The sequence below is a fragment of the Emydura macquarii genome, unplaced genomic scaffold (assembly GCF_026122565.2).
Source record: "Emydura macquarii macquarii isolate MOO-44397 ecotype Brisbane River unplaced genomic scaffold, CSIRO-AGI_Emac_v2 contig_2768, whole genome shotgun sequence".
Lineage (NCBI taxonomy): Eukaryota > Metazoa > Chordata > Testudines > Chelidae > Emydura > Emydura macquarii.
In genome coordinates this window covers 31,293,591-31,309,608 of record NW_027132905.1, presented here as the reverse complement: position 1 = coordinate 31,309,608, position 16,018 = coordinate 31,293,591, and the positions used below count along the sequence as shown (strand labels likewise).

The window sequence follows — 16,018 nt, the reverse complement described above, 5'->3', positions numbered from 1 at the left end:
ATTTTTAACACCATTGCTAAGTAAATTCCATTTGCAGAGATATAATTTGACGTTGGCAACAAAACTATACCACCTCCAGGATAGATCCTGGAGATGATAGGGTTCAAGAGGGGTAACTGAAGGAGAAATTTGATTTACAGAACCTTTATTACTGGAGATACACACAAGCCAGGAAGAACTCAGCCTGACTTCGATAGTAGGGGGTGTTAGCTAGGAAGCAGTAGAAAATATATCTATTTGCTTATATAAGGAACAGCTTTGATATGAAGTTGTTCATAAGTCATAACAACTTTTGTTATTTGTTGTTCATAAATCAAACTTTTGAATCTATGAACCTGTATGTATGAATGTGAGCTGTGAATTGTGTTCTAACCATATGGGTGAAAGTTACTGAGCTTCCTCCAAGAATTAAAATTATTGTGGGGGAATTACTACAGATCTTGGACAGGTGAACAAATCCAGAAAAGTGCCATTCCCCTGAGGAATTTGCATATTCCCCCTTCAGCTCCTGGAAACCCTGGCTTGTAAGATCCTTTGTGAATTAAGCAGCATACACAGTCCACTACACTACCTTCACTAAGGGTCTTTATTTTTATTTATGCTCCACTTACATCACAACATAACTGCTGCTATATAAAGCCCCCTAACTCAGCCTTTTATACTGCTTGCTTTTTCTCAGAGCTACACAGCTGGTGAGCTAATTACCTCATTAGCTCATAAGGCTCCCCACAGGTGCAAGTGATCCCTTCTATCCTTCAAAACCCAAACTAGTTAACTTGTTTCCATTCTAACTACACCTAGTGTCTTGGATGATTTAAATGACCAGGCTGCTTCTAAAGGGCTCAATTTATAGCTACTAATAATACATTATTACCAAACAAAGAGCTTTTGGTAAAACATATCACCTTAAACTAGCAGAGTGAGCCTCATTTTGTTCCAAAAACTAACATGAGGTTGTAAACAACAGGGCAAAATCCTGCTAAAAGCACTGGAACCTGCTAGGATGTCTATGTGGAAGATGGCTGACACCTTGTAAGCTAGCAGGTGTGTAACATTTTTCTTGTTTTATGTTTTCTCCATAATGCTTTTGTTCTAAAATAAATGTATTGTGCTTTGCAAAAGCTGGTTGATCCCTGGTAACCCTGTCATTGTCCCTGAGAGAGAGAGAAAGAGAACTACAGGTGTTGGACTAAGGTCAGACATGCTGGGATAAGTTCAGTGAATTGCAGAAGGACTGCAAGCCAAAATCCTTGGTTAGGACAGAGAGAACAACAGAGATCCCTGCCTATAAAGAGGTGATGGCTGGAGTCCTGAGACCTAAAGGGGCATCCTTGAGGAGGTGGCAAAAGTTCAGTGAACCTGGAAGTGTGATACTTGGTGTGGTAGACTGACCAACCTCACTGAATTAAGATGAACAACATTGAATTCAGTTTAATATATCTTTGGAGCCTATAGTATTAAATGCAATTGTGTATGGGTTGTATGTCTCTTTTCTCTAAGAGACCACCTAATGCAATCTCTGGACAGTATTGGGAACTTCAAAGTGCTTTTGGGGATAATACATGTGATGTGGGTTTCCTAGAAAGTAGTTGGGAGGAAGGAAATGAAAGTTCTCCCCTCCAAGGCTAGCCTTTTGAAGCTATGCCCTGGGGAGAGAGATCCATTGTCTACTACTCACCTGTTCTTGGAAACTCCAGTTTGAAGACCCCCAAACTGTATAAAGAACAGACTAAACTTTTCATGAGGGTGCTGAGCTAAGGCTGTTCTGAACTTGTGATCATAGGGACCCCTTTGCAGAGTAGGATTAAGATGTATTGGGGCCCTGGGTACAAATAATATTTGGGCCCCTGTGATGTTATATAATTCAAATATGACCATATATATCATTGTTACTACCACTGTTATCTAACTGCTACAAATCTTATACAAAGTATGTCATGTAAGGTATCAATGGAAAAGTTACAATCTATCAAGTATGATTATCCTGTTTGTATGCATGTGTCATCTTTGTATCTGAAGTTATGAATATTGACTATTTACCTGTATTTCAAAAGTGTTTGCTCCTAGGGTAACACCCACAAGGTAGTTTGCATCTAGCATAGCCAGCACACTGTGAATGGACTATGCAGGTTAATGGCCCATTAAAGGACACTTAGTTTGCACAATAGACTATAGAAGAAGCTTGTCCCCTACTGATGGGTCTCCCTTGTATGTTTTAGCCAGAATATGGATAATGGCTGCTCCTGTATGACTCATCAAAGCATTCAAGGGCATGTGACTTGCTCATGTGACACTGGACTCTGTCTTGTGCCTGTAATTTTCCACAAACTGGGACTGAGAGTATACCTGCCCCCTCCCATCACATGGGAGAAGGTATATAAGACCCTCAAAGCATCTTCTTCATTTTGCCTCTTTCCTGCTTCAGTTTCTGAACTATGGGCTTACACTTAAAGGAGCCTATTGACTGAGGACTGAAGATCTTCCAACAGTTTAGAAGTTACCAAAGATTTTACAAACCAGCAATCTGTAACATCACTGCTTTAAACCAGATCCAATAATTTTGCATTGTATGTATTTGATTCCTTTGACCGTTTTAACTCTCTCCTTATTCTTTTCTCTTATAAATAAGCCTTTCGATATTAGATACTAAAGGACTGGCAACAGCATGATTATTGGGTAAGATCTGAGTTATGTATTGGCTTGGCTGTGTGACTGGTCTCTTGGCACCAGAAGAACTCTTTGTGTGATTAAATTGGTTTTCAATAACCACTCACCATTAAATTTAGTACCTGAGTGGTGAAGCAAGGGCTGGGATACTTAAGGAGACTGCATTTCTGACTTCTTGTTAAACAGTATGGTGTGACAGAAGTTCACTTTTGTTACTGGCTTGGTGTATAACCACCAGTTTAGAGAAAGTCTGCCCCATTTCACAGCATTTTGTCCTGAATCTGGTATTCTCAGCTGTGGACACACTGAGGCATGTGGCAGCCCCCTACATCCCAGGGGTGTAGGAAGCAAGGGGGCCAGGGGAACCATGCCCATCCAGTTTTTAACATGGGTGTAGTGGCCTCGGGCAGGCATAGAGCAGCAGCAGGGCCAGGGCTGTGCTTTGCAGTGGGAGAGCTGATAAGGCGATAATCTCCTCCATTGTGAAGCACAGCCCCTGCTAGTGGTGCCAGCCTCTTCTCAATGAGGGGGCTGAGGTGGGCCTTAGCCCCTACTTGCCATAGTGCCATGCTCCTGATCCTCTTCTCTCCCTAAGGCCCTTCCTCCAGCCAGACTGGAAGCTGGAGCTGGGCTGTGGTAAGAGCCACCCAGGGAGTCTGCACCACTGTGGGAGGCACCAGACCCTCCACCTGCCCTAGGGGTATGGGGCCACAGTTTTGGTTCCCCCCTCACTTCTACACAGGTTCTGGAGTCCCCAAATTGGATAGGACCCCTGGGTACAGGCCTCATGTTAATCTGCCACTTTGTGAGGTTTTGAAGGATTACTGCTTCCAGAGCCCACATCAGAGCTGGAATTATCTCTGGTAAGCTTATCAGCATCTGTGTATGCTCTTCTATTATTTTTAATGTTTTCTCTGTAGTGTTTTTACCTAAAGAATAAAATAGGCTTGTATAGCAAGTGCTTGTGTGTTTAACGGTGGGCAGTTAGCGTTATCAGTCTCTGAAGAGACAGCAAGCAGGTCTGTTTAGGCAGGCCTGTCTTTTGCTGGAAATGACACATTGAAGGCAGGGAACACAGTTCAGCCTGGTAATACCCTGGTCACGAAGTTTCAACCCCAAAAAAGCAACAGCTAGGGAGGTGAAAGCCTGAGAGTGGGGGCCCTTACTGAACCACTAAGGGGAAAAACAAGTGCAGTTGCCCTAAACTGTGACACATGGATGTGATGGAGTGAGAATTTTTTGTAATATTTTTATGAAGGCTGTGTGTGCCTCAGTTTCCCCTATAATGCTTTATTGTTACCCAGTGCGGGGGAGGGAAAGGACTGTTTTGTCCAGGCAGGCTGAGACACACACGTGTGGGTGTCACCTAGCTGTCTGGGCCTTAGGCCTGGTCTACACTTACTGTGAAATTTAGTGGTAGTTGATGGGAGATACGCAAGCTTGTATCCTGTTGACTTCCTAAATTCTAATGACTGCGCCATCCCCACTATGCTGTTCCTATGGGAAATGCCCTCCCATTGATGCAGCATTGCTCTTTTTCTGGCGGTGGATTTATTAAGTTGATTTTCAGATTGATTGTGCAATAGTGGAGACCTGCTCAAATTGATCCCAAAGAATTGATCTGATGGCAGCGAATTTACCGCCATCAGTGAAGACATACCCTTAATCTCCATATCAATGGAGCATCTGAGAAGACCGTAGTAACCCTTCTGCCAGGCAGAACCTACAGCAGCAAAGGGTCGGGTTCTATATCTAAGGGTTTCTGTCAATGATACAACACCAAACTGGCTTGAGCCCCCACCCAGTCACCTGGGAAATCACACTATCCCCTGGGCACCCCAAAAGGCAACACTTCCCCTCTCACAAGCATAGAGTCTGAATGTAGAAAGTAAACCTTTTAATAAAAGGAAGGAACACTGGCTTCAAAACCAGTGCAAACGGCATTCATTAACTCAATGAGCCGAACACACCCCAGAGTACAGGGGCATGTCCTTTGCCTCTCTCTTCTTGCTTTCCCCTGTACTGACCATTGTAGTTGCAGTGTCAGCCTCTAAGTTGCGTGCTCAGCCAGTCCCATTCTGCAGGCTCCTGTGGATGTGGGCTTGACCAGGCCCTCTCCACTGCTGCCTCCTGCCACCTCTGGGCTTTGCCAAGTCTCTAGTGCTAGCTCCTGCTGTCTTCAAGTGCTGACCATTCCTGGATTTGGCCATCTAGAGGCACTGACCACTCCTGGCATCTCTCTGCTGGTTGTCAGTCAAGGTTTCCTAGTTCCTCTAGTGATTTCAGCTCTCAGTGAATTTCAGCTTATGGGAAAACTTTCTACTGACACAGGAGCAATGACACTGCTTTTTAACAAGGCAAAAGACTCCAAGAAAAAGAATTAATTCTACCTTTTAACAGTGGGAGAAGATAGTCAAGCCATGCCTGAGAATAGCCCTTGGCCAGGAGTAATGCCATCTTAACAATAGACTGTTCTTTTCCTCTCTACTGCCCTTATGATGCTGAAACATCTGTCTGCCACCCTTGTTAGGCTCTGTTTAGATGAGAGTGAATTTTTCATCAGAACAGACTAAACACAGATCTGATGCCATTTGTTCATACAATCAAAGGACAACATTTGTGTTAACTGCAGGGGTAATGAAAAGTGATTTGTAACACAATACCGGACATATTGACCATTTCCCATCATGCTCAGCACCTAGTGTGCTTATGCAATATGCTGAGTACTTAATTGTACTCATGCAAATACAAAGCCCATGCAAATAAAGTGCCCCCCCTTTCAGCTGCTGAGCAGGGGGAGTGCCACTCAGACCTTGGTTACAATCTAATCACTGGGACATTGACATCTAACAATCAACAACCCAGAGGGATATGGATTTCTCCACCTCTCCTTAGGGAAGCTGAACAATAATCCCTCAGCTCGAGAACAAAGGACTTGGGAAGGTGAGCAGGGGGATAAAAGTTGGCTGCTGGAAGGGATTGGGTCTCTCACCTGGAGTTTAGCTGAGGAGGTCAGACAGAGCTTGAACCAAAGGGTTCGCTGCTGCTTGAGTGTACAGCTAATCAGAATGGACTATACTTTAGTCTTCATTTCTCTAGACTACTCTAAGAATGTCCTGTGCTGTGTCCAGTTAAAAATTAAACCCCACTGTTTTGATAATGCTGTGTGAGTATCACTGCAAATGCTGGATGAGGTGCATTAATCCCTGAAGTGTATACAAGTCTCCAGCGGGGGGTATGTCTCAGTTGGATTCACTGAATGGAACTTACTGTGTGAAACAGGAGTCCTGCAGGCCCAGAGGTCCAATGTAAGGATGTGGTGAAACTGCATGACTTACCCTGGGGAAAGAGCAAGACCCCTAAGAGGTCTGACACACTGAAGGGTTCCCTCTAGAGACCATTCCAAAGCTGTGGCCATAGCACCAGACTGGTGGATCTGTGACAAGGGGGGAGTCCACAATACTGTATTTACAGATTCATTTTTCAGAGTAGAACAGAACTTTAGTCTGCTTTAACCAGGGAAGTGCTGATTACCTTTGAATTGGGCTGTCCCTCTCTGCTGATTTCCCTGCCCCAACATGAGCAAATTATTTAGGGAAAGAGATCTGGGGGAAAGTGTGGACCAGCTTCCGCTGTTATTTACATCAGTTTAAATTTAGAGTGCTTTGAAATCATTGTTTACCATATTTACCACAGTGTAAATGAGAATTGGATGTCACCTGAAAGGTCTTGCCGGGTGCAGGTGTCTCTAATCCTCTTGTTCATTTTTTCCTACTCAATTGAATTTGTATCTTAGGAGACTTTTAAGGGGTGGATGAAGGTAGCCAATGAGCCCTGCCAGAAATGCCTCCTAGTGGAGGCTCAGAAAGAGTGGGCTGAAGAAGCCAGGAAGCTAGAAAAGAGGCAAAAGGCAGAAAGAGAGAGAAGCCCAGTGAAGTTGGTAAAAGAGGAGAGAAAGAAGGTAGGTTCAGGCCAAAGAATTAAAAAAACAAAAAACAAAAACCCCACAACAAAAAACATAAGCCAAAGCTGTTTGTAGGCCTGGAAAAGAAAAAAACAGAGGGATGTGGCACCCTGCATCCCCATGTTTATAATGTGTATAGTGTAATGGTGTACTGACTAAGATCTGTGAGAATAGCGACCTGCCATTGTATGCAGACCTCTTTGACTACCCAAGCAGCTTGCCTGTGTTCTAGACACCCTTTATGGTCACTTATGATACCGGAGGACATGACAGTGGAATCTGCTTGGCACAATAAGTGGTCAATGACAACAGTCATTAATCACTCTCTCATCACTGACCCAACCAGCTGTCCACCAGGTTTTGATCTGCCAAGGCACCTGTGGTCATCTCTGAACTGGTTTTCAACAGGGCAGGGCAACTATGTGGCCATTCTCTTAAATAGTCTTTTCCTAATGACCCGCAATGTAGCTGCAGTCAACTTCAGACTATGTCACATATCATTGTTGAATGCCCACTGACTTATTTTGACAGTGGGCTACCAGCTCTCCACCTGGCTGATGATGCCATTAAATGGCAGTGCACACTGGGAATATGGCAATGATGCCTTCCAGTAGTGCATTAAGCAATGTGGCTAACATCTGTCACATGTTTGTTCTCTCATCCTTGTATTAAGTTCATTGATGCTGATTGTGTTAGGGTCTAGTTAACTCTTAATTCAATGAGATCCTCTGTGTGGGAAGGTTTCCCCCACTGTCCCTCACTGCATTGTGATTTCCAATGTGCAGTTAGACTGGAGGCAGCTCTCACCACTGAATTTGGGTGTCAGAAGACACAGAATATGAGGAGCCCTGAGTTCTGCTTTACTGAGAATGGCAGCCTGACCTAAGCTGGGACCTGTCAGCTGCTAAAGATTTGTGCTTCATGTATCACTGGATAAGTTTCTGGAAAATGCCCAGGAATTTGCTTTCAAAGTCTCCCAAATTATTGCCCTCAAATCAGGAAATATTTGGCTCTCATGGACTTAATTTCCATCTTAATTTGCTGTTTCACATGAAGGAAATACGATCAGTGAGCACAAAATAGATGTAGGAGGGGATTTCGAAGAAGGCCTTTGGGAAATGTATCCCTGAATATTTGCTTTTTGCTTCATGATCTCTCAAATTCTTATATAGTGTTTATTTTCCTCCTTAGAAACAAATGCAACTGTCAGGCTTCAGAAAGCAATTATGAAGATAGCGAGTAAATATATTGAGAAAATCAGAGTAAAGAGTTAATCTGTAGAAAGGGGGTTTGAAGCAATCACATAAGGCGTGTGAGCAGCAACTATCAGGTGCTAAAGAGGCAGATTTAATTGTATGGGTTGCCACAGACACAGAGCAAGTACCTCAATGGTAGTTAAAGTGCCACTGAATTCAGTGGCAGGATCTGGGAGCACTGAGAGGCAGGGTCATAACTATTAATTAATACTAATAATCACATCCATCTGTGCATTGTGTTAAATAAAGCTGATGTCCTTAACATCCCACTCAGCTGTGGACCGAAATGTGTTGTCTGTCTAAGCAATGTGACACTTTTTTTGTGTAAAATAGGTCAGGATTTATGGTGGTAGGTAGGTAGGTAGGTGAGAAATTTTTTCCTTGTCTGTGAAAAGCCATGCCCAGCAATATGCATACTTTGAATACAAGAAACCCACTAACAGGAAACACAATGGAGAATTTCATGCATTTCCTGTGCAAGTATTTCATTGGCTGGGTTTCCTCTAGTGCAGTATTCACAGTTGTAACCCACACAAACCAGCTAGAAAGATAACTGTGTTTATTGTACCATCAGCTCTAATGATTTTTCCCCTCTATAACTTAAGATCCTGAGACCCACCCTGTCCCCAGAGAGGGTCTCATGGTTCCCAGGACTGGGAGTCATCTTGTTACTCCCCTGACTTCAGCATAAGGGAGACTTGTTTGTGCTTATATGGGTCACTGTCAGCTCCCTGACACCAACCTGTAAACCACTCAAGCCCTCTCCTCTTGGCTGTGCCAGCCCTTACTTTGCTTTGCAGGTTAGCAAAAGGAGCACCCAATCCCCCAAATCCCTTTGAAATTTTCTGTAGTGTCCAGTCCCTGTCACAGGCTACTCACTGAAATACCAGGCCTACTGTTCAAGGGAACATTGTACACAGCAGTTTAAATTATTCAAGTCAGGAGTAGCACTGAGACATAGTTATTGTGAAAATAACACTAAATTTATTACCAAAAATTCAAGAGATAGTGAGTAAGGATAATGGAAACAAAAGGTTAAACATAAAACAAAATCATAACACTTTCTGGAGAGTAAATTTAATTTTTAGGTTAACCTCATATATAATTAAGTTTATCTCGCTCACTTTTGCAGTGCCAAGGCTGGTTGTGATCCCATTTTCATGAATGTAAATCACTGCCCATTTTCTTCCTAGGTGCAGGCTGATGGGGTGTCTCTCCTCTTTGTTCCTCAAATATAGTAAACTTCAGAAGTTTGCTGGATCTGAAGATAAGGTTTTCTTCCCTTCCTGTGTTTCTATATCTGTTGTTCCTTTCTGAAATTTTACAATCCTTCATCTGCGTTCAGCTTAAATGGGTGATGACAGACTCATTGTCACTGGTATAATACTTAATTTACATTTCAACAGAGAGACAGGAGATTAAACATCACTTCTCTGACAAGAAATCTGTTTCTCCATCTCTGTTGTGATACAGAATTTAAGGACCTATTCAGTATACAGTACATACATAACTCCTTACATAATATCTGTATATGCATGTCACAACAACAACAATGACCAGGACCCTGGCTTTCATTTAAGACCTCACATGACATTCCTTGGTGAACCAGAATGTACATAGCAGGATCAGTATATTCTTGTAACCCCCTTGCCAGTTGGCACTGAAGGGTTCTTGAGTCACAGAGGGGCACCTGCATTTTCCTGGCATTATTCACTCAATGGGTCCATTCACCACATAAGTTAATGGACTTGGTCCCAAAAAGATCCTTGGTAACTCCCTCCCCTAATAGTTCTCATCTCTACGTATTCCCTCCTGCACGTGAGCTCAATTTGGAGAAAGTTCTGGAGGAAGGTTGGTGGCCAAATCTTGGAAATCACAGAAAAGTGATGGAAAGGGCCAGATGGGGTTTATAGGCAGCAAATTCCCTTCCCCAAATCCACCCTCTCAATTAGGTTGGTTTTAATAGTTTAATTTTAGGGTGGTATTTAATATATCATGATTCCTTGGGTTCTGGCCTCCTGCTCCTTGTTCTATTCTGTTGCCATCCTGGGTGTGACATATCATAGTGCATCTGCCACCCACTTGCTTCCTTACATATTCATTCACCTGCCCACTCAACATGTGACACAACTCTCACAATGTCATGCCTCTGTCTTCATGCAAGCCTCAGACTGTACAGTTTCATGGCTGCTGTGTCAAACATTTGGCTTTTTCTGGGATAGTGGCAGGGCTTTATTCCAGTATTGCTTCCCAGAACTAATTAACCTGAATAATATTTTGTGTTTTAAAGGCAGGGAGTCCCAGGCCCAGCAGACCTAAGGGAGAAAAGGGTAAAGGCAGCAGAGTCTTGAACACCCTCAGATCACAAAGGAATGAGTGAAGGATGGAAACGAAACCCTTTTCCAGATGTGCATAGCAGGGCCCACAGGTAGGATTTGAATGGGAAGTGGAGAATCCTCAAGGGATTCTCTACAAAGCTCTTTAAGATAACAGTGATATGAAAATCTGCAGTGAGATCTGACAGGATGAGACCAGAAAGGGGCCTGTTATCACAGGGAAGATGAAACCTCAGGAAGTTCCAGTGTTGCCAAACTTAATTAATTATTATTTAGAATCTAGATTATAAGGTCTTCAACCAGGGATCATTTTTTTTTGTTCTGTTTGCTGTTTACAAGGGGGTCTGGGTTCCTGTCTGGGACTCCTAAGCACTATCATAATACAAACACTACTATTATTAATTCATATTTAATTAATTATTAATAATTCACAACAGTGGAGTTTGCAGGGTCCTAAAAATAGTTGACATTCTCAGATTTCCCCCCCCCCCCCCCTTGCAATTTATAATCCATGAGTCATATTCCAATTTAAAGAACATTCATGTTTATCCTTCTAACTGGATAAATTTTTATCATCTGAAACTATTTGGCCAGACACCACCCAAATACTAAAGAGTAACAGATGTTCAGGCTCCTTACTTCTGGTTTATCTGGGTTGCACTTGGAGCAGGACCTAAATTGGGGGACAATAAAGGATACAAATCACCTTTTCAGTCCCCAATTTTCAAGTCTACCTTGGGGCACTTTGTTTATATATTTCTTTGTACATTTCCCCTATAATTTTTCACTAGACACCAATTCAGATACACCTGTAGCATCTGTCTGTATCGTGTACAGTACAATGAGCCATCAATAAGTTTCCTATTTTCTAAACAGCTGAGATGTAGCTTCTGTGATATTTTTAATTAACTACAGTTCCTAGATCCATGTGTAATTCTGTCTGACTTATATTTTCTCCATTTCTATAATATCCGTTTTATAATAAGATGGCCACACTGCTCAAATGCAGTATATTGATAAACTGTAGCCAATTCCAGGAGATAAAAAGCTTGAAGGAAATGAAATGTGAGGGAAGAGAGTTAAATATGTATAGCTGGGAGAAAAGAAGATGAAGAGGTGAGATAGGAGCCTACAAATATGCAAAGTTGTCAACAGTGAAGTGAGAGAAATCTCAAGGGAGATGCAGGGAGGCAGAACTAGTAGCATCTGCTTAAAATGGCTTAGGGGAAAATATAGACTCTACATCAGGATAAGGCTGTGGTTTGTTTACATTTGGATTTCTGCAAGTTCATTTGTAAAATCTCTGTGTATGGAAATATTCTGAAGTTGCCTATAATAGACGCTTGCAAATGTTCAATAAGAGAATTCAGTTTGTTCTGTGGGGAAGTGGACTGTGGTAGATAACAAACTTGGTATTTTAACTTGTAATGTCTATTCCTAAATAGGATAGTACGTATCCATAACGTAAGGGTAAAAAGAGTACAAGCATGTTGCAATTATTCTAAAAACAAGAATTACAAACCCAGGAAATTCGGAGTTGAAGTGGAATTGAAAAGAAATAAAACAAGTTGAGACTGGAAATTCATAGTTAGAACGTTCAAACAAACTTAACTCTGCTCTGTAGTGACGTTGTCTCTTATGTACCATGTGCTGGGTGGTAATAATGTGAGATTGCTCCATTTTTGGTAAACTAAACATTTTATTTTCATTTAGCAAGCAGCTCTAACTGCAGCTTAATATTCCTAGCCATCTGCTTACAGACTCCCTTCTTGGTGTCTTCTCCAAATTCTTTGTTCCTACAAGGCATGCTCCTTCTTCCAGCTTCTGTGCAAGTTGCTACATCTTGCAAAAATAAACTACTATTATTAATGCATTTTGGTGTTTGTGGTTCCCAATTAGACTAAACTGGTTTTTGAAGACACTTTTTTCATATTTATTTCCTTTGTGACATCATGAAATTTGGCTCTTAATGATATGTTGTAAACTTGATTATTTTAAGCACTGTAATACAAAAGAAAAACATGTAAGGCTTGCAAGATAAGAGAGACTGAGGGGAGCTAACATTATAAAATATGTATTCAGCATGTTCTGTGTCTATCAGAGTGAACCCTCAGGGGAACGTCGTCATAATAATATGAATATTTTTAAAATAACACTATAAATGAATGAGAGAAATTACACCCAAAAATGAACTGTAAATCCATCCAGACCATGAGGTCAGTTATAGAAGATGCTGAGCACTGGGGCTTTGATCCAATGAAGCATTTAAACATGTGCTTACCTTTAATCATGTGAGTGGTCACATTGATTTCAAACCTGAGTAATTAAAGATAAGGAAGCTTTCTCGATCAAGCAAAAACAACGAGAGTTCTGTAGCACTTTAAAGACTAACAACATTAATTAACAAATTTTACAACAACTCTCGTTGTTTTTGCTGTATACAGACTAACATGGCTACCCCTCTGGAACTTTTCTTGATCAAGGAAACTGATAATTTCTACCGTTTCCTCTAGTCAATTCTCCTATACTATGTGTGATATAGCGAAGGCAGAGGGCAGTAGGAGAGTGCTTCAATTTCATCAAATCCACGAGCCTTCACCTGTTGCTCATGATATCCTCTAAGAGCCTTTTTAACATAAGAAACTTTAGAAGAACGAACAGGAAATGTTTTGATTTCAGCTGCTGTCAGAGTACTCAGGTCACCCACTGTCTTAATATTCTTTGCCCGAATGAGTTGCCCCAAATCTCTTGCCCAAATGTTCGATGTAATCTGAGGTAAAATTATGTCAGCGGGAGCTTTACAGCCCACTAATGCAGGGTACACACACACTGTAGGACACAGCAGCGATTCCTTGGCCATTTCAGTGATTAAACACTTCTTTGAGCTCTTAAATTTAGGGCTATGAGATCCTGGGGACAGAAGTCCTTCGGTTGGAGTAGTAATATGCTTGGCTTGGCTATTGGATAAAGTTTTAAAACTTTTCAAAGATGGTGAACTATTTGAAGAAGAGTGAGACCTAACAACAGGACTTCTCCTATCGCTGTCATCTGCCAGTCCTGAGCCCCAGAATACTCAGGGCTTTGTTCCCTGCTGACTAACTAAGAGCCATTAGGGGGCAATTAGGAGCAGCTGAGGCCAATTAAGGACCAGCCAGGTGCTCCATAAAAGCTCTCTGCTCCAAACAGTCAGTGCACAAGCTGGAGGAAGGCGCTGCGCTGCGCTGCGCTGCGCTGCGCTGCGCTGCGCTGCGCTACGCTACGGAGAGCACAGTTCTGTGGTGGAGCAGCCAGGAGGAAGGTACCGGCTCAAGAAGTCAGAAGGACTGAAGGAGGGGGAAAATTAGCCTGGGGGAAGAGTGTGCAGTTTGGAAAGCAGTACCAGCAGCACATAGCTGCTTCTCATAGGGCCCCTGGGCTGGGACCCAGAGGAGTGGGTGGGCCCAGGTCCCTACCCTCTCCCCTGGGAAGACGGGGTGACGGGCAACTTCCTGGCCCACTACAAGCAGGAAAGCTTGAGACGCACTAGAGGGAATCCGGCCGTCTGCCACATATGCTACCAACATTATATCAGTCTAGTCTCAATTGCATCAAAGACAGATGGCGCTTATCTAAACCCCTATTTCATGTAGACAATAGTACTTAATCAACAGAATCTTTCAGATCTGATGAAAAGGAGATGCAGGGCTGGATATCATCTACATACTGATCGTACTGCAGGCCACAGTGCCTTTCTACCTCTCAAACAGCCTTATGGGCACAATGATCAAAATGGGACTGACTGGAAACCTCATGTACCCCACATGGGAGTATCCTGGGTCCTGCTACTGCCCTCTGCATTTTCTCAAAAAAGAAAAGTGCATTTTGTCAAGAAAGGAAAGCATGCCCCATCTATCCTTGCCTGGAAAACTGGAAAATCTTGTAAGATGAATGAGGAGACTGCATGAAAAATCATGACAGAGCAGACAGAAGAATGAAGGGAACAGCCTTCTTTATATTCTCGTCTCACTTTAACTTTTGTATCTTCTTTCAGGCACTTCTTATGTGTGGAATCACCTCCCTCCTCCTGTGATTCAAACAACCTCTCCTTCAAATGCATTTTTTCCATGAAGCCTTTCTGAACCGGACTACCATCATCAACAAATCTATTCGTTTTCCAAACAAACTTGTTTGTGCCTTAACTACACTGCATGCTCTTTGGATAGGGGTCATGCCTAACCCAGCTGAACAGCACCAAGTGTAGGGTCAGCAATCACTAAAGAAGGGATAACGCTTCATTGCATGGAACAAGAGAGGGCAAAGGCAAAGTAAAAGTATAATTGGTAAAAATGAGTCACTTACTCCAGAAACAAAGATGGGTATGTTGGAGAAGGAAAACCTGCTGAAGGAAATCTGAATCTTGCCAGAATGGGTACTTAAAAAATTAGAGCAGTTGAAGATTAAGCAACTATTCAAAATTAGAAAGCCTCCAAACCAGAATCCCAAAGCAAGTGCCAAAAGAAATAGGGCAATATTAGCATATGTATTCAAAACATCTTTGGAAACAGGAGAAGTACTTTTAAAAGAGCTGAGTGTAGCACCTGTATTTTATACTAAAGAAAATGCAGGATATTGAAAACCATAATTTGAAGTTAGCCATGAGAAATAGACTAAAAACATTTAACAGAAATGGAACAGGGACCAGCTGGAGTGTTCTGATTTAATTAAGAAGAGTTAGGCTCAGTAGGATTCACACATCCGAGATTATTCTTAACAAATCTGCCAGAATATTTAAAAGTAATAACAAATATTTTAAGGGGGAAATTCTGGCTATCCTTACCCAGAATTTCAGACTGACTTGACACAGTTCCACATATTGTTTATTTAGAAAGTTAATAATTACAGAGTACAGTGCAAAATACTTGCAAAAGGAGAGAATTAGCTTAATTCTGAAATACGTAGAATGAAAAGACTAAATTCAGATAAAATGTTGGAGGGTTCAACTCCACTGAATTTAGTGCACCCACTTACACCAAGTTTCAGTTTGGCCAACAGAAAGTAGACCACAGTAACTCATCCAGTTTGACCTCTTGCAGTTTGCATGACTAATACCTTTGCTATTCTCGGACTTCTTTTAACCTTAATTTGAACAATTGCCATTTTGGTGCCCTGACTTTTTCCCTTGGGGAAATAGGAGAAATATTTAGAGAGCCAAGTGTCCCACCTATATATTATATCAAGGAAAATACAGGAAATTGAAAACCATACATCCATGAGAAAGGGATTCCTCCACTATCCAGCTATTTTACTGATAAGTTTTCCTAATACTGAGCCTAAAAGTTCCTGTTTAGGCCATTGATCCTTATTATGGAATTATACTCATAGACTTTAAGGCCGGAAAGGACAATCATGATCATCTTGTCTGACCTCCTGCACATCACAGGCCACAAACCTCTCACCCATTCCTGTAATAGAACTCTGGCTGAGTTACTGAAGTTCTCAAATCATGACTTAAAGGCTTCAAGTTACAGAGAATCCACCATTTATTTTTGCTTAAACGTGCAAGTGACCTGTGCCCCATGCTGGAGAGGAAGGTGAAAAACCCACAGGGTCTCTGAGAATCTGACTGGGGGAAAATTCCTTCCCAACTCAAATATGGTGATTAGTTGGACCCTGACCATGATCAGAAAGACCCACCAGCTGGACACCTGGGAAAGAATTCTCTGTAGTAGCTCAGACCTCTCCCCATCTAGTGTGTCAACTCTGGCTGTTGAGGATTGCCTACCATGGCATGTGGTCCATCTCATCATATCATTCCC

At 42.1% G+C, this 16,018-nt stretch overlaps 1 long non-coding RNA gene across 1 annotated transcript; it reads left to right on the top strand.

Moving 5' to 3' along the window:
- Positions 1 to 808: 808 nt before the first annotated feature.
- On the top strand, positions 809 to 15,489 carry LOC137165302 (uncharacterized). Its single transcript, XR_010923324.1, has 3 exons — positions 809 to 1,044; positions 10,178 to 10,315; positions 14,254 to 15,489. It is a non-coding gene; the product is annotated as an uncharacterized lncRNA (long non-coding RNA).
- Positions 15,490 to 16,018: the final 529 nt, after the last annotated feature.